At 45.3% G+C, this 21,664-nt stretch overlaps 1 protein-coding gene across 3 annotated transcripts in view; it reads left to right on the forward strand.

Moving 5' to 3' along the window:
* LHFPL3 (LHFPL tetraspan subfamily member 3) overlaps positions 1-21,664 on the forward strand; it is a 266,989-nt gene that overhangs the window by 230,005 nt on the left and 15,320 nt on the right. The gene's annotated exons all lie outside the window — the stretch shown is intronic.

A 21,664-nucleotide genomic window follows, 5' to 3' on the forward strand; every position in this document is an offset into this window, starting at 1 on the left:
CAGCTCCCAGTTTGCCTTTTCTAGAAGTCAAGCCTGGTACTAGTGCAGCTGGCTGCTGTGTACAGCTCTGCTACCCACATCTGTGCCTTTGCAATGTGAATGCTTCGTGACGACTCTCCTGTTGTCAAACTCTTGCTTCGTGTGACAGATGACACATTGGAATTAAAAATATTATGTTTTCACAGTATTCTGTTAAAAAAAGACTACTATGGGCAAATATGATGTTCTCCTGTCTTTATATCCTTCTTTTAATCTTAGTATATGTAATGCTTATGAAGGTGAGACCAATCACAGCATCTTGAAACATACTTACCCACACAGGTCTTCTGGTGCTGCCTGGTATTGAGAGGCAGAACTCAGTTATTCCCTGCCTGGGTTTCTGTTCACCTGGGATTGCCACTCATATTTTAAGTGCACTGTGGTTTTTTGTCATGAGGATGGTCAAATATTGACCAGGTTGCCCAGCAAGGTAGTATCATCTCCGTCCTTGGAGATACTCAGAAGTTGACTGGACATGACCCCAAGCAACTTGCTCTGGTTGGACCTGCTTTGAGCAGGGAATTGGAATACATGACCTCCAGAAGTGCCTTCCTACTTCCAGTTGTCAATGATTCTACAATTTCATGACTGTACGGGTGGGGAGTAGAGTGAAGCCACCAAAATAACTTTTGCTGTGCTGTAAGCTATCATTTGAAACCAGATCATCGGAGATCGGTGTGCTGGTCACTGTTCCACTTTTCTGGATAATAAAATGGAGATTACCAAATGCTGGCTATTACTCTCAGTATACTCAGCTCAGCCACTTGCAACTGAGCTACACATGTAGGTATTTGTTGTATTTTCTTATCACGCAACAGAAATATCACTTCACTCCATTGCACCCAATATGTGTAATACGTGTGGAGTTACAGCATGTGTTGTGTGAGAACAAGATGACTTATCAGAAACATATCTACTTTTGAATTATTGGAGCTATGCCAGCTGACAATGACAGCTGTCTACGTGATTTTTTTATAGCTCTTCTCAAGTTTCCCATGTAAGATCCCTACTTCTGTTCCTAAGACATTAATGATTAGACTGTCAGAGCTGAGAAAATCCACCTGGCGAGCAAGGTCACCTTCGCTGTTCTCAGTAACAAAGGAAAACGCCAGGCTAACGATGCTAAGGAAGTCCTAATTAATGTCAATGCCAAACTCAAAGCTAGGGCAAAACAGGGCTGGCAAAAGAGGTAAGGTTGTTTTTTGAAACTGTTGCAAAAGAAGTCTGGAAGCTGTATTTTCAAATATGGTTAGTGCTGGGGATGGGTTGCAGAAAAGAAAGGGAGTCAATAATGTGTTTGTGATTTCCCTGCCTCCTTCTCCTTGGTGAGTTCCCGCCAGCAGTCAGAGCCTCTGAGATTCAACTGAGGCCTCAAGGCAGGAGCACCGTAGATCTCTGTTCCTGCCTGCCAAAAAGTCACTGTGCTTCTTCTTCAGCTCAGCCCCTTCACTCCCCAAGAAATGTGCCTCCTGAGGGAAGCTGGAGCCATGACACACACGCACAGCTGGGCCACCCCACAACCTCCCACCTCCTCTCGATGGCGGGAGACCCACCTTCCCCCATCCTGCACAGCAAAACAAAACAGTGGCCGACATCTACCCACAGTTGTCATGCATGGTAAATAGATGTCCCACAGACCATTTTTGATAGGAGCCAACTCACTGATCTGTCTCTAGCACCACTTAAGGATCCTGAATTTGCCTTTGAGTCTTGCTGCACTGTGACAAGAAATAGTCATCTCCCAAAGCACCCAATTAAGCATTTTTGCTCCCATTTTCTTCCCCTAAACTACTCTTAGTCCAAAGTTCAGATTCCCTGAATTGGGCTAATTCCCCTGGTTGCCTCCTCCCTCCTCTCAACTCTCTGACCCCCATTACAGGATTGCTGCAACCAGCCGTATCTCAGACACCCATATCTGGCAGAGAATTGCTGAGCCATGCAATGTTTCATCCTATTCATTTGTATAATCTGGGTATTTCATGCTGATCTCCTTACTCAGCCATCTCTGGTTTCTGTGTCAGCCCAGCACTGCTGGAAGAAGCCCAGTTTCCCCACTGATTTCCTTTGCATGGCAGGGATGTCTCCAACTCAGCTCTCTTATTTTACAAGTGTGAGGGAGCAGTCCATAAATGAAAGTGAGTATTTTTGGTTTTCAGTGCCCATATGTGGATAATAGCACCTGCAACCATGTTTTACATTCCAGAAAGAAATATTCAAGTCAGATATGATGAATCCCAAAGCCTTTTCAGCAGTGGGGAGGGTGAAGCAGAGGAAACAATTCCCTAAGGGTACTGTGAGCTTCCAGTGTTGGAGAGCCTTAGGGACAAATTATTCAAACACATCAGAAGTGACACTGATGCAATTAGCCTACCTTGGGACAAGGAGCGGTCTGCATGACCTCCTGAAGTTCTCTCCTGCTGTGTTTTTGTATGATTCTGTTATTTTAAATTATGTTAACAGCCTCAGCCACAAAATTTAATCACTGTTCTAAATTGCACACACGTATAAGTGGCTGACATCAGGACACAAATTCACCGGTAAGAGAGGACAGACCTGAAGAACCACTGCAGGCTGTTGAATGTCACCATCTCCCTCTTGCACACATACACACAAGGGTGTAAGTCCACTGCACACTGCTTCTGCCTGTTAGTGTAAGTACAGGCTGATATTACATACTCAGCCAGCAGTCCACAGAGCCAGCCATTGCGGCCCACTGGATCATGCTCTCATGTGTTCCTCTGCAAACCCTGCTGTCTTGGCTGGCTTCCTCTTTGAGCCTCAGAGCATCCATCCTTCACCAATTCCTGTGACACACTTACCGTCTCCAGTTACGTCATTCTGAGCAAATGGCAGGAATAGTTTTTCTAATGACCTACAGCGCAGCTTTGTCCTTCACATTAAATCCTCAGAAAATTATTCACAGGGCCCAGCCAGTCCCACCACCCCCAGCCAGACTGCCATCGTCGATCCAAACAGTCTCCTACAATTTCATTCAACCTTCAGCCACACACATCTCTGACTGTGTCAGATTAGGATACTGGTTTCCAACATCTCTCTCAGGTGGCTTATCACTGCAGGCTTTCAGTAACAGGAACACATGCCTTGGGATTTACCATGACACCTTCTGCGCTTCCCAGGCGCGAACACAGCTGCTCACAGTGACGCTGGGTGGCCGTGAATCTGTCAACACTGCTACTGCATGCCTCTTCATCTGCCCAACAGCAGCACTAAGCAAAAGCCAATGCTCTCTGAAATGACCACTGTATGGCTCACTTGCCTACTGTTGGGTTTCCTCTGTTCCCTGTGTTTAGATATTCTCTGCACCACAGAGCTAGGCATGCCCTCATGAGGGTATTTCTTGTCTCACGCCCTAATCCCTAGCAGTCCTTTGCTGCTAGATACTTACGCTGGTCTCTGTCATCTCCACAATATCCCGACATTTCCACTTGACCCGTCCTGTCATGCTCGCTCCAGCTGCTGTTGCAGTGCCACCTTTGGGGCTCTGGGATCCGTCCGTAACAAAAAGGGTAACACACTGTGTCTTCCTCTGCTCCCACCTGCTGCTCTCAGCCACGTGCTGATCCCCTCCAGCATTGCCAACTTTGAGCTCAAAGTTGTCTTATTCAGGGAGTAAACAAGAGTACATGTGTTTATCACTGGAACAGTGCGTAGGCACAGCTCTCCTTTTCCTGATGCTCATATTGCTCGCAACCCAGAAGAACAGTGCTTTTTAACTTTAAGCAAAAGCATACTCTACTCATTCAATTTTGAAAGTATGGTTATGTCCCAGGCAGTGTCCGTAGCCCATCCAGCATATTAATATGGCTTCAAGGGATGTGAAAGAGCTTTATGCAAATGGGGACAGGAGAGAGACACTGGACCCAGCCCAGCAAAGCACATCGTTTCCTGGAAGCGCGTGAGGAGCCCTAACAAATTCGGCAGGATGATCCATGGACTGAGAGGTATGCTCCCATCTAAGTGCTTTGCTGGCTGAGGGCCACAGACCGACTTGCCCCTGAAAGCCCATGGGACAGCTGGGAAAGTGAAATCTGCCCAGTGGAATACCAATGCCTCCCTTGCCCAAAGACTATCCAACTTCCCGACATGTGAAAATTGTAGGTCTTTATCAAAGACATTGAAAAGCTCAGCCGACCTCAAGCTTTACTTCCTGCAGCAGAGCAGAGTTATAATCCTTCATTAGGGCTGGCCAACCTTTCTGCATCATGAGTCCCCAAAATGCCAACCTTTTCCTATGGCCAACAGCCACCAGGCAGACCATGAAGACCTGAAGCAGGACAAAGATCTTGGGGTTCATAGGGAAGAGCAGGGTCCCTCTCCCATGCTCGCCATGGAAGACAGCTTGGCTGGGCTTGTGTCTGAACCCTGCGTGTTCTGGCCGTGCTGGTGTCTGCAACCCCAAAGCCTGCTCTACCACTGGGACTCCTGTGTCAGGTGGATGCTGTCAGTCCCATGGGAACCACAGTGCTTGGGAACCAGGGCTGAACCACTCATCAAACATAGCCAAAGGATCAGAAGTTATCCGCTGTCTTAAGGGTTCCATTTGCTGTATATTGTTGGCTTCCTTTATAATGGCAGCAAGTGATATCCCTTCTCTGCATTCAGACTACCCAAAAAATTTCACAGGCAGAAACCTAGACAGAGCAGTAGCATCTTACAACCTGGCAATGTATTAACCTGGCAAGTTGTTATACATGAGTTGAACTAGAACTGGCTGATGCTGTTGCACGCACTGCTTTACTTGTCTTCCTGATGAACGACTATTTTGGATTTTCCAGTCATTCAACACGCTCATCTTTAAGAGCATTTTCTTATTTCATAAGATATATTTCCCTTTCATGGTCCTATTGACAAGCATGCTAGCACCATGAGACCTCAAGTGCTCATCTTCTTAATCAGCATTTTTGGCAGAAAATGATCCTGTGAAAGACTAGAGACAAAAAAGACTCTATTCTGATGCCCATGGAACCAGGTTTTTTCTTGTCCCAGATTTCTGTTTCATATAAAAATGTGTGCTGGAACCCATACCTCCTGCTGTAGAGAACCATCTTCAACAGACTTGGAGTGGTGTAAAGGGTAATTAATAGGTTATACCCATCTCTAACCTCTGTGACGCAATTACAAAATTTGCAAAATGCAAGAATCTTTCCCTGCTGGCAAATGAGATCTGTCATTAATTTTGGTCCTCACTGGAGAGGGAAGGGTGGTTAAAGGCAAGGAGAGCATGTACCTCTGTAGCTCCCTTTGTCAACCAGCAAGAAAATGCAGCAGTTTTTTTTTTCATTTTGGTATTGGCTCAGGACACACAGAGCACCACCATCTGGATGCCAAGGAACTGGATTAAAAAAGCAATTTCACTGAAAGGAAGACATACAGCTATCTTCAGCCTGTTATGTATTAAGGGGAGGGTAGTCATTCTCCAGAATGCCTGAAGCCAGCTCTGAAGGCAGAGCTCATATATTCTCAGAGGTGCTTGAGCTCAGATCAACTTTGAGGGGGAGAAAATATTGCTTCTATCCAGTTCGTGCCAGAGGAGATCTCAAGAAGTAAATCAAAGGACACTAGGGACAAATCTTTGATAAAACCATATCAAAACTTTGTTTAATTTGTTTGCACTGCTGTTGTAAAGCAGACTCACCAGAGACAATATGATCTACAAATGGAATATGTTACTAAATCAGGACACAACTTACTGGAAGGATAAGTAATGATTTCATCTGACTCATTACCTCTCCCTATCAATAGCATATCTCTGCGGGGAGCATGCTCACCTCTGGCTGAATATGATATAATCCCTGTAGGATGGGCTTTAGATGCCTGACTCAAGGACATGACAAACCCAAGCACCCAAAAATCAGTGGGTCAGATGGTCCCTGGCTGAGATCAGATGTGCATAGATACATACAATCAATGGTACATGCAATATCCAGCACATAATCCCTTCAGTTTGTAAAATTTGCTTCTGCCCAGATATGTGGAAAAGGGACACTTGTTAAGACAGCAGAGAAAGGGGCTGTTTCTCCTGGATACAGGCATGTTCGTGGGCATTGCAACCTCCAAGTCTGACACATCCCAGACACATACTCATGGGATCGGTGTGTGATACAGATTGGACCAAGTGAGCATGCGTTGCACAGTGGGTGGATCTACACCTGTGCATCTCCAACCTACTAAACTTTGGGGGCAAATATGCAAAATCCTTCAGATGCTGCCCAGGCAACATTTCTGAACAGAGAAAGAGTATGTGTACATGGGGGGCTGCACCAGGTTAGAAATCAGGATGTTGGATAGCTTTTCAGACAGCCTTGCCTTCTCCCTGCATCCCTCATCTCTGTCCTTCATACTGCCAAAGTCTATTTTGTGCTCTTCTTCCCTTAGCTGTTTTGATGCAGCTGTTGTCCATCCTCTTCCTAAATCCTCCTCCTTACCAATGTCAACTTCTGGAAACTTCCTTCATCCCCCCGGAGTCTCCATCTTTGGGGTTTTTTTTAAATACCTCCCTCCCTCTTCTGTAGGCAGGTCTCCACTCTCCAGGACAGTAATGCCAGATGGTTTCACTTAGCTATACAGCTACAGCTAAAACTGACCCCCTTATCTTACCTCACATGCCTACCCTGTTTGATTGTAGTTGGGAAACCTATTAGCTTCTACATCCACACAGCATACACCCTCAGTGTTATTTTCAACATTATCACCATATTCCCTCTTCTCTCCAGACTGATGCTGTCATTTAATCCTGCTGACATTCCCTCAAGAGCAACCTACAAAAATATCTATTATTATTTGTTCCCACAGTAAGGCCCTGATAGCTTCATCCTCAGTCTCCACGACCTTCTCTGTTCTGGCCCTCTTGGTGCTCACCTTGTCTTCCCTCAAAATGTCACAACTAAAATTGATTCCTTGCTTCAATTCCTTAGCAAACCACACTAAATCCTTTCACTGCTTCACCTTCATCCTCTTTGTCAAGGTCGTGGTCCAAGCTTTCAAAAGTTTCCATAAAACTACTCCTACGGCTTTTCCTGCTTATCTCCTCCTTTCCTCCAGACTACCCATTTTCCTTTCCTCTTCATGGTGCCTCCTTCTCCCATCCCAGGCCTCCTGCAGCACAAAACCTCCTCCTACAGTGCCACCAAAGAGACTTTCAAACTGTACCAATCTTCAAGTTTTCCATAGGTTTGAGCCGTTTTCATGAAATCAGGCTTGTCTGTGCTATTTTAAAGTCATCCTGTGGTCTCCCACCTACCCCTGCCTCTGGTGTTGAGGTATTGCCTTCAATGAGATGCATGCCATAACTCTTGCTCTATAGTCCTCTCCAGAGAAAAAGTATGTGCAGGGCAGCTGGAGGAGAAATCAATGCCATGCTCCTGCCCAAGTTAGCCTTGCTTGAATTTCCTTCAAAGTAAAACAGAGTCAGTCTTCATCTGCCATTTCTTTTTGTATGCAGGGGACCTACAGCTCATCCTGAGTTGAAAACATCCTTTTTTAGGGGAAGACCCAGCTGCTGCATGTTTCCCGCCTCCATTCTAAATTATTAGAAATGGAGAGTATTTTAAATGCCTGTAAAAGACCTGGCATTACATTAAAATTATATTGAGGAAAAGATCCCTCTGGAAAGTCAAAAGGAATTTATGAATGAGATTTGGATATGGAGTGTCTCAGGATGTCCATGTGCACAATTACTTTTTTTTTCCCCAGGGGAAAAAATAGAGGAAAGTGACAGTGTGACCACAAGATACTGTCTGAGTAGACTCTATTGAGCAGAGTTTAGCATACTACCCACCACCCAGAGGACATTCATTCACCTCTACCTTGTATGTGGTGCTTGAGCTGGATATGAGGCTTAAAAATATTTACTGTAACCCACACAATTTCCCTGAGCAGCTTATTTCGGCTCTCTGATTTACAAAAAATTATTTGCCTGACAGCAGCTGCCTCTGAAGTAGTTTGTAATTAATACATGCATTTTCAGATTCCTTAAAGACAACGTTCATAACAGATTAGAAAGATCAGAGATGCCACAAAGATTTCTAAATAACAAGAATTAGTTGTGATTAAATAGATCACTGTAGAGTGGTGAATAGACTTCTCAATTACATATCAAAGTTGTTAAACAAAAAAGAGCACAGCTATTATACTGATGATTTAAGAAGGCATGCACAAGAGTAATTCATTCAAGTCTGTGACCCAGAGTACTTGTAGGTGTCTGGCGATTTTGGGTGCCCTGCACTAAACTTAAAGGATTAAGTTTTTCGAGCCTGGATATTTGGGGTTTTTTTAAGAAAGATGAAGATGCTACAAAAATTACATCCAAAATTAGAGGGTTTGAAAGGGCTAATTCCTTTTTGCCAATGTCAGCCATAATGGACATTATATCCTGCAGCAAAGATTGTCAAGTCATTTGTAATAGGTTTTCAATAATGTTGCAAAATATGTGCAAGTCGTAACGTAACTGCATTGCTTGTACATTTTACGTCTAATTAATTATAGCTTGTATAAAATATTATGATGCTCCATTCACACGCTTAGAATTTAATTAATTTGTAGTTTACATGCCCCTAGTAGTAAATGTCTTTCCATGATCTTGGTCCAGAGACTTATAAGAGTGCACAGCTTTTCATCAGCTTTAAAGGCATCTCTGTCACTGACAGTGGTAAAGTTTACTGAGTCCTACAAAAACTGCCTCCTTCACATAACCTTTGACAAGCACATTGTATGAAAGGCAACAGACAGTATTTATAGACTACCTGCATAAACAAAAGCACAGGTTGCATTCAGAATCCCTTGAAAAGCGTATGAAACAGGTAGTAACTTGCCAGTGCTGGCCTGGGGGATTCATATCAGTGCAGTATATAGCCAATGTCACTTCCCAGGTAGAAAATTTAACACAAAAAAATCATCCAAGTTGGCTGAATACACGTCATCCTAGTGATGTGCAGGGTATCGCAGTCTGCTCTTACTGCCTGCTGGGATAGGAGCTGCTTTTCTAATTAGAGCATCCTGAAGACTTATTCCAGCCTCTTTTCAGGAACAGTAAACTCAGTCCCTCAGTCAAATATGGTTTTAAACATTGCCCGATAGAAACATCTAGGAAAAAACGGGAATATTTTGCTCAGAGGAATAAAAAAAACAGGGACCATATATTCCTTTGGCAGGATTTGCTAAACACTGTGCCATTACAGAATAATAGAGTCATGTTTCTTGCTAAGGATAGCAGCTGTCTGGAGGAACCCAATTAGGTAATTTGGCCATTTACCCAGCTAATCAGAAATTCTCATGTTCCTATTTTTCCTCACCATCAATGATACTACCAGAAGGTGCAGCAAACTGTTTCCATGATCCGCAGAAGGTCTCCCTGTCTGCTTTAGCATGGGGCACACACAAGGTCACTGTAAGCCATGCTGTTGGGATTGAGAGACCAGCCTTTTTTTTCCTTTTAAGTCTGAAGGCACACACACGGCTTGAAAAATTAATGACTGACTGGGTGAATGGTGCCTGCTGGGGAGTTAGAAGTGAGGTCAATGCTGATTCACCCTCAGGAGAGGAAGGTGGTTTAGTGGCTGACACAGTGCCTTGGGCTGCAGGTTCAGGCCAGGCAGGCAGCAACGTCCTGTGTGACCCAGACTTCGTGGTTCCCCCTTTGAGACTGTACATGCTAAAAGGGTTCACAAAACAGCTGGATACATTCGTGGAAGAAAGACTTGAAAGGTCCTTACATGCAACGATGCCTGTTGGGCTCCTGAAGTCCCCTCACTGCAAATTGTTGGAGGATGGTACAATATTCTGGGAGAACATCCCTATGGCTTTCCCTGTCCTTCTGCTCTGCCCTAGGCGTCTGCTGCTGGCCACTGCCAGGAAAAAAGGTACGTACTGAGCAGACCTCGGCTCTGACCTTACACATAAAAGGGGAGAGCTGTGTGTTCCCACCTGCCTGGGGAATGCCGGTTCCCTGGGGAGCACTGCTGTCCTGGCTCCTCTGGCTGCCATGGACCTGGCCCTTCACATGCCCTCATGCTCCCACTGACCCTGTATTTATCTCATTACAGTATTTGTACCATTACAGTAACACCCCATCAGGCCAACCCATGGCAGAGCACGAGCTCCCAGGAGCACTGGCTCAGCAGAACATCCTTAGTTCAAAAGCTCAGCCCAGGTCACTCTCGCTCCCAGCACTGTGTCACTTCTTTCTTGTGCAGTAGAGATCTCAGTTTTACTAAACATATACAACACCCAGATTTATTTGCCAGACTTATGAAATATATGAGCTGATACAACAACAAGTTTCCACCAAGGCTGCAGGAAAAAAGGTCATAACTTTCTATCAGAGCCACCGCTCCATCAGAAAACTGGCAGTTTCACATGAGGGAAGCACAACACGTAACCCCTTAATAAAAACAACCCGAGCCCGCTGGGGAGCCAGCAGAATTTACAGGCATTGTGCTGGGAACGGCAATCCAGCCCTCGTGGTCAGCACAGCACCATTAGCAAACACATGGAGTAGTTAATATTTTGAGGTTGGTTTAGCTTTATTTGTGTATCTTGACAGGTGACATTTCCAAGACACTACAAGTCTCTGCTGAGTTGGAGCTATTATTAATTGTGACCATGCAGCTGAACTTTGAAAAATCCTTACATGAGAGAGAAATAAAGAAGCGAAGTTCCCAGAGTCATTTATGCAGGGAAGGTTATTCCCCAAGGTTTTTTATCAGCCTTCCACTCCTGTTCAACCAGAGGCAAATGCCTTGTGCTACTACTACACTAAGTAGATCTGGAAACCTATCTCTGCCTTGACCAGGGATCAGGTCCCAGCCGCCCTTTGCCCAAGTCTATTTTCTCACTTGTTTCTGTTATTGCAGCTAAATGCGGGTGGGAGTTTTCTCCTGCGTGATGTTCCCAGCAGGTATAACGTCGTGTGGGCTTTTGTTCTTCAATGGCTCCCCGGCTGTCCAGCTCTCAGCTGTAGGGATGCCATATGGTCTCTTCCCAGACGGTGCTCCAGCAAGGAGAGCCAAAATTCTGCAGGGCAGTCGGCAGTGTCCCTACTCCCAGGCACCCTGCAAACGGCCGAGGGCGAGATGCTAGCCAGAGCCAGGCCTACAAAGGGATAAACGGGCGAGTCATTTGAAACACTGATGTAAGGTAGGAGTTGGACAACAGGTTTCATCAAAGTCATATTTGGAGCTACTGGCAACTCAGGTGGATGTGCCAACAGCAGCTGTAAGGGGCAGCTGAAACACGTCCTGAATGACACCTATGAATAAGTGTCTCTGAGACTCCTGCAGACAGTTTAACGTAGGGAACTTCCTGAAGGCCACATATTGAAACCACCCGTGCAATTGGAGCCCTCCTGCAAGAGCTACTGAGGACAAACTCTCCCCCCAGCATCCTGCTTGCCCAGCTCTTCACCGCGAGGAGCACAGGGAAAGCCTTGAGAGGCTTAAAGCTATTGCTACCCAGAACAAGACAAATGGAGGAAAAAATGTACTAAACGGTTGTTTCAGCAGCTGAGATGACTGTTTTGGTTTCTTAGCAACTGTGGGAAAAGAAGCTGCTTGAGATCTGAGCTGTCCGGTCAAATCCAGCAGGCATCCCTCCGTGGAGGACCGCCCTCCTCCTCTCTGCTCATCAGCACAGGGAAACCGCGCGGCTGGTGGGAAGCCCTCCCTGCACGAGGGAGGATGGCAAACAAGCCCACCTCTCTCCGCTGAGGGACGAGGGGACAAGCTGCCCATCAGACTCTTCACATGTAGTTCCTCCAGACGTGGAAAGGTTGCTTGGGGTTAGACTGCTTTTCATTTTAATGAGCGTGGAAAGGACGGGGAAATATTGCACTAACGGCTGCAGTCAGTGATGTTCCCAAGTTGCACCCGAAATAGGAACCGCAGTGGAGAAGAAGTCGGGCTGCAGCTCTTCCGTGCCTCGGTGGCAGGGTAGAGCCGGAGGGGAGCAGGAGGACACTCCTGCGGCTCTGGCCATCAGCCACTCAAACTCTGCAAACTAAAAATGAGCCTGACGGCTTGGTACGGCGTCCTCCTGCGCAAGGCACTCGCCTCCTCTCCTGGCAATGCAGGTAGCTCAGTTACAGCATCCTTCAAAGGTTGCTGTTTTGTGATCTTCCGAGTGCATGAAAAGCTGTTTACGGCTGTTTTCTCAGTGATCAGCAGTGTCAGTCTCTCGCAAGTCCCTTGAGCAAATCCACAGAGAGAAAGGGCTGATTTTTGCCAAACGGTTTCAGATCTCAGTGAGCGTCTGTGCTGGAGGAGGTTTCGGCACTGGTGCAGCATTTGTGCCATTTCGTTGTTTTGGTTTCTCAGGGACAGTGTTTAAATTGTTTAAATTCATGCCTGTTACTGACATACTGGCCATGCCCATTGCTAATAGCTTATTTCCATCCATAATAACACTATCTCATTCATTCAGATATAAGTATGAGGATGCTGACCTGTAGTTAATCCTACACATCCCTGACTTCTAATTTAATGACTATTAAATATTAATGGGAGCAGAGAGTGGAAGTCAGATCACCTTTTCAACAGCTTAGTGCCCCCATCACCAGGCTACAATGTCATCCTTGATCTTTCTTTTTTATTCCCTTCCTCCCAGTTTCACTTACAGGACAAGGAAAGCTGCATTTTAGAGAATGCTTTGCAGTCAAGCAGCTATTGCAAGGATTAGAGCTGAAGCAGGATGTCCCAGCTCCTGGGTGGACATTCAAACCACCATGCTGTTGGATAAAAAGAGGGGTTTTTGTCCGGATCCCAGGAGAGGGCCCTACACCCCAACCCAGAGGCTACGCTAGAGAAGAGGGAATGCACACAAACACAGGCACTCATGACCTAGATCCCCCTGCTGATGCTGTGCAGAAAATAATTCAGTATTCAAGGAGAGATGTGGAGGGTGTCTGGTGGTTACAGCCCTCCCCAGGGCATGGGAGCCCTGGTCATGGATCTGCCAGGGACTACCTGTGTAAAGTTCATTAAATAAACTCAGGTCTAGTGCCAACGGTGAACCCAGAGGCTCTGGTGCAAACCTTCATCACTGCAGTGCCATGTACCCTGTTGTGTTCCCAGCTTGGTGGTGCGAGATATCTCCCGGCTGGTGTGGGGTACAGAAGTGAATCCTCCCTTCTAGAGGAGAGAGCTGAACATCACCGTTTCGGTTCCTGATAAGTATTATAATGCCTTGATTCTCACAGGAAACACCATCGCTTCATCTGGTCATGCTTCAACAAAAGCAAGCCATGTCCCCCACACAACCGTCCAGAGAACATTTCTTTTTCAAGCCTCTAAGTTTTGGCATGGTGGGGGACATTGGTGGTGGTGGTGTAGGGATCTCTTTCTCTACATCTTCCCATGCCTTTTTTTCTCATGGTCTTTTCTTTTGCATCAGGTAGTTGTGACTGCATCCTTACAACAGCCATATCTAACTGCTGGAGGTATTTGTCTGTGCTTAAATCTATGTATCTTCAGATGATTATATTTTTCTGATTATAAATCTAATGATGAGATAAAGCAGAACTCAATCAAAGCAGCTGGGCTTGAAGTGCATTAATACTTAATACTACCTTTTACTATTGTAATTATGACTTATTTACTTTTTTAATTGCTATCTGGTTTACTTATCTCTATGAGAGACATTTCTCAAGAGTATCTTTCTGACTATAGTGTTTTATTTTTGCAGAAAAATGCAGGCATTTAGTGAGATGGAAATTACTTCCTTATTATTTAAAATTAATTCAGTCTGTCAAAATGAGCTCATTGCCATGCACAGTGCTTCCTTTTTAATTCAGTCTCAGCCTTTCTAGCAATTGAAATTCTGTGCTGAGATGATGTACACAGCAGGCTTTTTATACATATTAAACCCTACATATTAGGAGGATTAAGGCCGCATATACATTTTAGAATAGGGCACATAATTATGAAACAAGTTTTGCAGCAGGGATAAAAGAATGTCAGTTTTCTATTGGTCTTGTAAACTGCTTTGCTAGCCAGGAATGAAGCTGAGAGGATGCCTGATGGGAATAGAAGGGACTTTGTTGCCTGCTCCTGCAGGACTCCAAATTTTGCTAAATCAGGACAAAGTAGAGAAAATATTTACATATAAATAATTGGGATGCCAGTGCTCCCTCCTTTTCCCTTACTGGAATAAAAAAGAAGAGAATGGAAAACAGAAGAGGACAGAGGAGATTGACACTTGTCATGGGTATAGGAAGAGAAAACCTTAATAGCAGGAGAAAAGTGCCTGTCACCTGCAGAGGGAGCAGAGAAAATAAGGGGGGGGAGGGAGAAGGAGAAGTTTCTGACAGCAGGACCCTGCCCTTTGGTTGGGCCCACAGGAGTTTCCTCAGGATCGAGAATCAATTCGGAGAGAGGGGAGAGAAGAAAAAGCAGCTTTAAAAGACCTTCATACTTCCCACTCTGTCCTCTGAGCCACTCTCGGCTCCTGTTGCATTCCCTCCTCATAGGAGCTGAACACGCTTGTAGCAGAGGTTCAGTCCTCCAGAGTCAGCCCAGCACGTGAGGAAACACCCCAGCGATTCACCTGCCCTGGGCTGGTGTCCTGGTCACACTCTCCGAATAGAGGACAGCAGGAAAAGAAGAGCTGGGGACGGAGGGAGCAGCCAAGGAAAACCCTTGCTTGGGGTGGGGCACCCGAAAAGAATGCCATTCCCGTAATAAGACGACAACCATGGAAATGATTTTTCTATTCAGTGACTGAATCAAAAAAGTCATTAAAAAATTTCAATCAGTTTGGGCATACCATAGACAAGACATTCAGTGTCACTCCTATCTCCAAGAGGGAGGACGTGGGGAGCAATAGACATGGCAGTGTTACCTCAGTCCTGGGGGTGGTGATGGAGCAAATAATCCTGGAAACCATTTCCAAACACAAAGGATGAGAAGGTGATTGGAAGTAGTCAGCATGGATTTACAAAGGGGAAATCACACCTGACAAACCTGAAAGCCTTGTACAGCGACATGACTGCCTCAGTGGTCAAGGGGAAAGCAGTGGACCTTATTTATTTTGACTTTAGCGGGGCTTTTGACAGTGTTTGCCATAACAACTTCACAGACAAGCTGATGAAGTGTGGGCTAGATAAGTAGACAGTGAGGCCAATTGAAAACTGCCAGGCTTAAAGGGCTGTGATCAGTGGCGTGAAGTCCAGCTGGATGATGGGGCAGATAAAGAACTGGGAGAAGTGGTTGGTGCACCAGCGGGTTGTGCTGCTATCCAGAGGGACCTCGACAGGCTGGAGAAATGGGTGGACAGGAACCTCATGAAGTTCAACGCATGGAAACCCCCAAGTCCTGCACCTGGGGAGGCACAACCCCATGCACCAGTATATGCTGGGGGCCACCCAGCTGGAAAGCAGCTTGGTAGGAAAAGACATGGGGTCCTGGGGGACACCAAGCTGACCATGAGCCAGCAATGTGTCCTTGTGGCAAAGCAGGTTCACAGGATCCTCTGTTCAGCACTGGTGAGGCTATGCCTGGAGTGCTGTGCCCTGTGTTGGGCTCCTCAGTACAAGAGAGATGTGGACATACTGGAGAGAGTCCGGTGAAGGGCCACTAAGATGATGAAGGGACTGGAGCATCTCTCCTATGAGGAGAGGCTGAGAGAGCTGGGCCTGCTCAACCTGGAACAGAGAAGGCTCAAGGGGGACCTTGTCAGTGTGTATAAATACCTGATGGGGGGGCCAGTAAAGAAGACAGAACCAGACTCTTCTTGGTAGTGCCCAGGGACAGCATAAGACACAACAGGCACAAACTGACATGCAGGAAATTCCATTTAAACATAAGAAAAAACTTTTTTATGGTGAGCATGGTCAAGCACTGGAGCAGGCAGCCCAGAGAGGTGGTGGAGTCTCCATCCTTGGAGATTCTGCCAACCTGCCTGGACACAGCCCTGAGCAGCCTGCTGTAGCTGACCCTCCTCTGAGCAGTGGGGTAGCACTAGGTACCCCAGAGGTCCCTACCGACCTCCGCAGTTTTCTGAGTCTGTGACACTGAGACAAGAAAACAGCAGAGAACTGGCAGGTAGGAAATATCAATTTTGGTTTAAGGATTTGCAGAGAAAGACCAGTAAGAAACAGCGGGCTGGAGTTGCCAGAGAGATGCAATGGTGAGCAGGGGTGCAAACAGGTCCCCCGCAGGATCACCACTGCGGCAGGAGAGGTGCGGCAGGAGAGGTGCAGCAGCACACCCCACATACTGCATTGCAGTGGGAGGGGTCATCACTAATGCTTAGGCGATCAGTAAGAGCTGATGCAAATAAAGCTCTGTAAAATAAAGCCTAATGACAGGATCAGCCAGCTTCAAACCCAAGACCTGAGACTACCCATCCCAAAAGCAGCTCCGTTGCCAGTGGGCACCAGTGCTAACACATTCCCCATCCCTGGAATCTAAAACCTCAATAACTGTGATGTGCTTTAACTTATGCTACTTCGGTGGGTGTTTCTGGTGAAACGGGCAGCAAGGAACTGCTAAAGTGCCAAAACTGTATAGAGAAGAGGCCATGAGCAGAAATTGGAGATTTCTTTCCTCCCGTGTTCAGAGCCACCTTTGTTCCACCAGTTGTGGCATTCCCCCAGCAGCACATCCAAGGTAGGAAGCACACCTGGGCTCTTACCTCCCTCTCTACGTTTCGTTTCAGGTGTTTGCAATTAACTAAGGATCCTGCCACTGAACTATTTGGGACAGCAAGGTGTTTGTTGGCTTTTGCAGATTTAACACAAATTACTGTGAATCATCAGGAGCATTTTACAGATAAAGTTTCTGAGGTTAAACAGACTGTGTTTTAATCTGAAGTATTTCACCTGTGCATTGCAAAACAATATAGACAAACCCCCACTTTTTCAGATAAACTAATAGGTGTTAATCTTGTTTTGAATGGAGTCTGGTAACTTCAAAATATTGTTTAAGGAAGGATCCTAAACCTGAGAAGTTATTATTTTTTCATTTTGAACGTTTAATAACAGTTTCTGGCATATTCTATTTTACATTGTTTTGAATTATATTACAAGTAACATTAATTAATTTTCTTAGTAATGCCACTTATTTTGAAATTACGAGTATTGCTGTGAGTGAGCTGGTAACTGTAGGTACAGCACTCCCCTCTAGTGGGTAAAATCAGACTGTCTCGATTTCGCACGACCTGCTGCATCTTGCTCGTTAGCACTGGCTGGAAATAAAAGCTTTGCTTTTCCCCCAAATATCCTGAACACTCTGAGTCGATTTTATCTGTTTATGGTACGTTATTTTTGCTCTGAATTATAACCAGAAGGACAGAGCGGCACTCGTGGCGGGGGTACGTGAGGCTCAGGTTCAGTTCCTACTTGTGAACCTTGGTTCAGAGCAGTAATTCCCTACATGCCCTAGAAATCCTTCTGCTAAAAGTGCCATCAAAACTAGCAAGTTTTGCTGGAAATACTTTACTGCCACAAAAAATTTTGGAAGCTAATTTAAAAAAAAAAAAATCAAAAGGAGACTAGGCCATTTGTGAAGTACAGGTTCACCAGAGATCACCATCCAGCTCCTGGCTCAGCAACCCGTCTAAACCCACTTCAAAATCCTTATGCACTGGTATTTTCTGATTCAAAACTATGCCCTTGTAATATTCTCCTGTTCTGTGAGCATGAAGCAGTGATGTGTAGGTTTTCAGAAGCTATTATGGTCAATATAATAAAGAATACTCCCTCCCCAAAAACTATGTCTGCCCATTTGTTAAATTCTGCTGTGCTGCAGCTATAAGGGAGAACTGTTTCCAACACCCCCATGTCTTTTTTATTTTTCTCTTACATAATTGTGGTCATGTTTTTAATCAAGTTAAAGAGCTCCTCAACAGCTTCCTGAATTTTGTGATCTATCCCATCAATCGACTGAAATCAGAGCATCGTCTCTGCTGGTGCCACATGCACTGAGTGCAAGTCACGGATATTTGCATGAACCAATTTATCTCTTAAAAATATTTCTTCTTGACTGAAGCATAAATTGCTTTTACCCTAATGTGCTAGGTAATGAATTGCATTTGAAATATGTTTATTTTTAGCAAACAAATGCTAATGACAGCTTGCTGTTAAAAATAGACAGTACATTTGGCACAGAAATAAGGTCTGGGGAAACTTTCTTTCCCTGATCAGTGGAAATGTCCTCTGTGTAAATCATGTGGGGAGAAAGCATGATGTCCCTATGGAATTTAGTCCCTCCAGCTGGGGAAATTGCGAACAGCAAGTCACAGCTTGCCACCCGAGCCCTGGCTTACAAATAGGCTCTGCGGTCCAGCGTCCCCAAAGGGCTGTTGTACCTCCTGCGGGGGCAAAGGGTGCAAGGTGGAGACAGCACCTTTTTCTTTTCCTCTCTCCCTGTCGGATGTCAGTGGGTGCAATATGGGGTTTTGGTGTGCCTCCAGCTATGCCTGGCTGCAGGGAGTGGGGGCATTTTGGCGGGGGCAGTGCCGTGGGGCCCCCGGCACCGCTGGCTCCCACTCCTCCTCTCGCAGCAGCTGCTCTGCTGGCCAACGGGCTTTATCCTAGATGGGCTTTTCCTAATGTCTAAGTGAAATTTCCCTGGCTGCACTTTAAGCCCATTCCTTGTCACATCCCTAGAGAGAATGATTTATTTCCTTCCCTTTTGCAGCAGCTTTTTTCATAGTTAAAAATGTTATGTCCAGTAAGTCTCCTTTCCTCTAGACTAAACAGCTCAATTGCTCCATGTTTTCTCTTACGTTAAGATTTCCAAGGCTTCTGGTCACTCTTGTTGCTCCGCTCTTGTCTTTACCCAGTAGGTCCACTTCTCTCTTATAGTCTAGTGCCAAAAAGCCAACCACACAGCTGAGGCCTTGCTGAGCAGCCTGGCAGAGTCCCCTTGCACATCTTGCAGGTAAGTTTTCCTGCTTGCACATCCTGGTAGGGCCTTTGTCTTTTTTCACAGCAGAAGGGCCCCATGGACTCATGTGGTCAGTTGGTCCTTAACTTATATTTTGTACAACTTCTTCTTCTGCCCATGCACATATTGCTATTGAATTGTGTCCTATATTTCAGGCCATTTCTCTAATTCATTATAAATGTTGAATACTGCTCCTGTCCTACAACACACTTGCAGCCCCTCCTGGATAACTGTGGCCTACAAATAGAAGAGGACATCCTCTATTCCATTGGTGATCCTCTATTCTACTATCCAAGTGGTTAATGACAATATTTTAACAACATGAGACCCAAGACAGATTCCCATGAAGCGCTAATAAATGCAGTCCTTCAGCTGGACAGTAAACCACTAATGAGCACTCTCACAGTATGTTTTTCCAACAAGTTTTGCATTTATTTTCGTAGCAGTTTATCTAAACAGTGTTTCCTAAATGCTGTGAGAATGCTTTTCAGATTGTAGCCCCAATGGTGAATACCAGAGACGAGATTTGCAGGGATGGTTCAAGTCTGTTAGTAGACTGCCTTATATAAGTGGAAAACAGATAACCTTCCAAGCACACAGGTGCTACATCAACTAGTGTTTATCAAATACTTGTTCTATACTTTCAATAGAGTTTTCTTCATTTCATCCAGCACTGACGGGGCTGCTGTGATACAAGGGCTGGTCTTCTCACTTCCTTTTAATTCCTGGGTGAAGTATTGTGAAAGTGCCAGTTCTCGTGGTAATTTGGTTACACAAGGATGCCCTAAAACCAGAGACACATACTCGCAAAGTCTAGCTGCACCATCAAAACCCCCTAGGTGTGGCAAATGATTCCTGGGAGCAACCAACCCATCTGCAAAGCTGCGCTGGACTCCTGCTGTCAGCCCTGGCCATGTTGGCACTCCCCTCCCTCGGACAAGAGGCAGTATTTTTGCTTGCAGGTGATGTCCTACGATCCTCAGCATTCCTGGGGCTGGATCTGCCCTGGGAATAGTTTCATGGTGCATCATGGAAGAGCTTGCCCATCCCTCCCAAGCCACACAGAGGATATGTCATTCAGCTTCTAATAAAATAGCCCAAAGCGCATCTGCTCCTCTGCACCATTCATCCCACCTGGAGCAGGGACCCAGTCTGCCACCTGTGGGCCAGTGAGTTTCCCAGGCATGGGAGTTATTGAGAGCAGGGATCTCCCCCTCAACAGCAGCAGAGACCATGGCAGACTCCAAGACCTCCTACTCTCAAGGCTGAATGTCTGCCAGTCTCCAACAGGTCCTTGCACTGGGGCTCTTCTGGCCCTGGAACATTTTGCATTGAAAGCACAGAGTTACATGGTTAGAAAGGGTGCTCACCACACTAGAAAGGGCTCCTTTTAGGAGGGACGATGTTAACTTTCCTGTGAGAAGTTTTCAGTCACAGACAGGGAAGTGCTTTAGAAGTGAAGATGTGACACAAGTCTGCTGGTATAGGCTCAAGTCAGGAGACTGGCAGCTGCCACTCTTTCACTGCAGAAGCACTGTGGTTTTTTCTGGCCCCTAAACTTGTACAAGACACAAGCCCTGCTCAACAGAGATTACAAATCTAATTTTGAACATTATTTTCCAGCATTTTGCTTGAAAGGTAGGTTCAAGTAGGGCAGCATCTCCTTCTTGCTGCCAAAAGATCTTACACACTGCACTCTAGCCAACAAATGCTGCCTTCATTTGGCAAAAAGGACCCAGTTTTCATGGAGGACCAGACAAGAAAGCCCAGTCTGAGTCTTTGCGAGTTGAAAATGAACTAAAAAGTCTGACAATTATAAGCTTAGCCAGGGAAATTCCAAAAACCTGAAAAATAATCTAGTAAATATGATTTATTTATTTCATACATAATCAAGAGAAGGTTCTTACCTTGGGAAAAAAAAAATCCCAATGGGAAGTCCTTCATAGATCCACAGTGCTTCTCATTATTATATGATCTTAGGAGTTGAGTTGGCTCTACTGAGTCAAAAAGGAACCAGAAAGGTCCAGAAGGGTTTCCAGCAGATGTAGATTGTAATAGAAAACGTGGCTGGGAGTCTAGATAAAAAGCACTAGTTTGAGAAAAGTAAAACTGATTCCTTATTTACAGGCTTTAGCATTTCCTGGGAGCAAACCCATTACTTCATAATTCTAGACTGCAACTTAAACTGGGGTTATAACAATCAGAAGTCAGGAATCCCAATTGAAGATTTACCCACAGTGGCATGTTTCATTAGCAGGAAACATGAAGAATACATATTTTATGACCTGTCACATATTTGAGTCATGTGTCATGTTTTATCTTTAGATGTTGAAGTTATTTGACAGCTCTAAAGTAGAAGGAAGCAAAACAGAAGAGTTTTTTGCTGGTGTCACACTTTCAGGCAAATTTAACAGGTAATAGTCTACAGCAAGCAATTAAAACACATTGGTCTCATCTTACAGAACAAATTCTGTTCTGTGGGGCCTGAGGGAAATGCATCTCATAAAATTTGCTATTTTTATATAAGAAGACAGCACAAACTAAACTTTCCCTGCATGGAAAAAAAAGCTGAAATGCTGCTAGTTAGCAATGTGCAGATGAATACTGATTTTGGCACCTTACACAATAGGGAAGCAGAAAGATCCACCTGCAAAGCCTCAACACTTGTCTTCTGCTGGGGTCCAGCTACTCAGTCCTCGGACACCAGAGGCAGTGGAACCACAGAC

Source organism: Aquila chrysaetos, chromosome 5, assembly GCF_900496995.4.
Source record: "Aquila chrysaetos chrysaetos chromosome 5, bAquChr1.4, whole genome shotgun sequence".
Taxonomy (NCBI): domain Eukaryota; kingdom Metazoa; phylum Chordata; class Aves; order Accipitriformes; family Accipitridae; genus Aquila; species Aquila chrysaetos.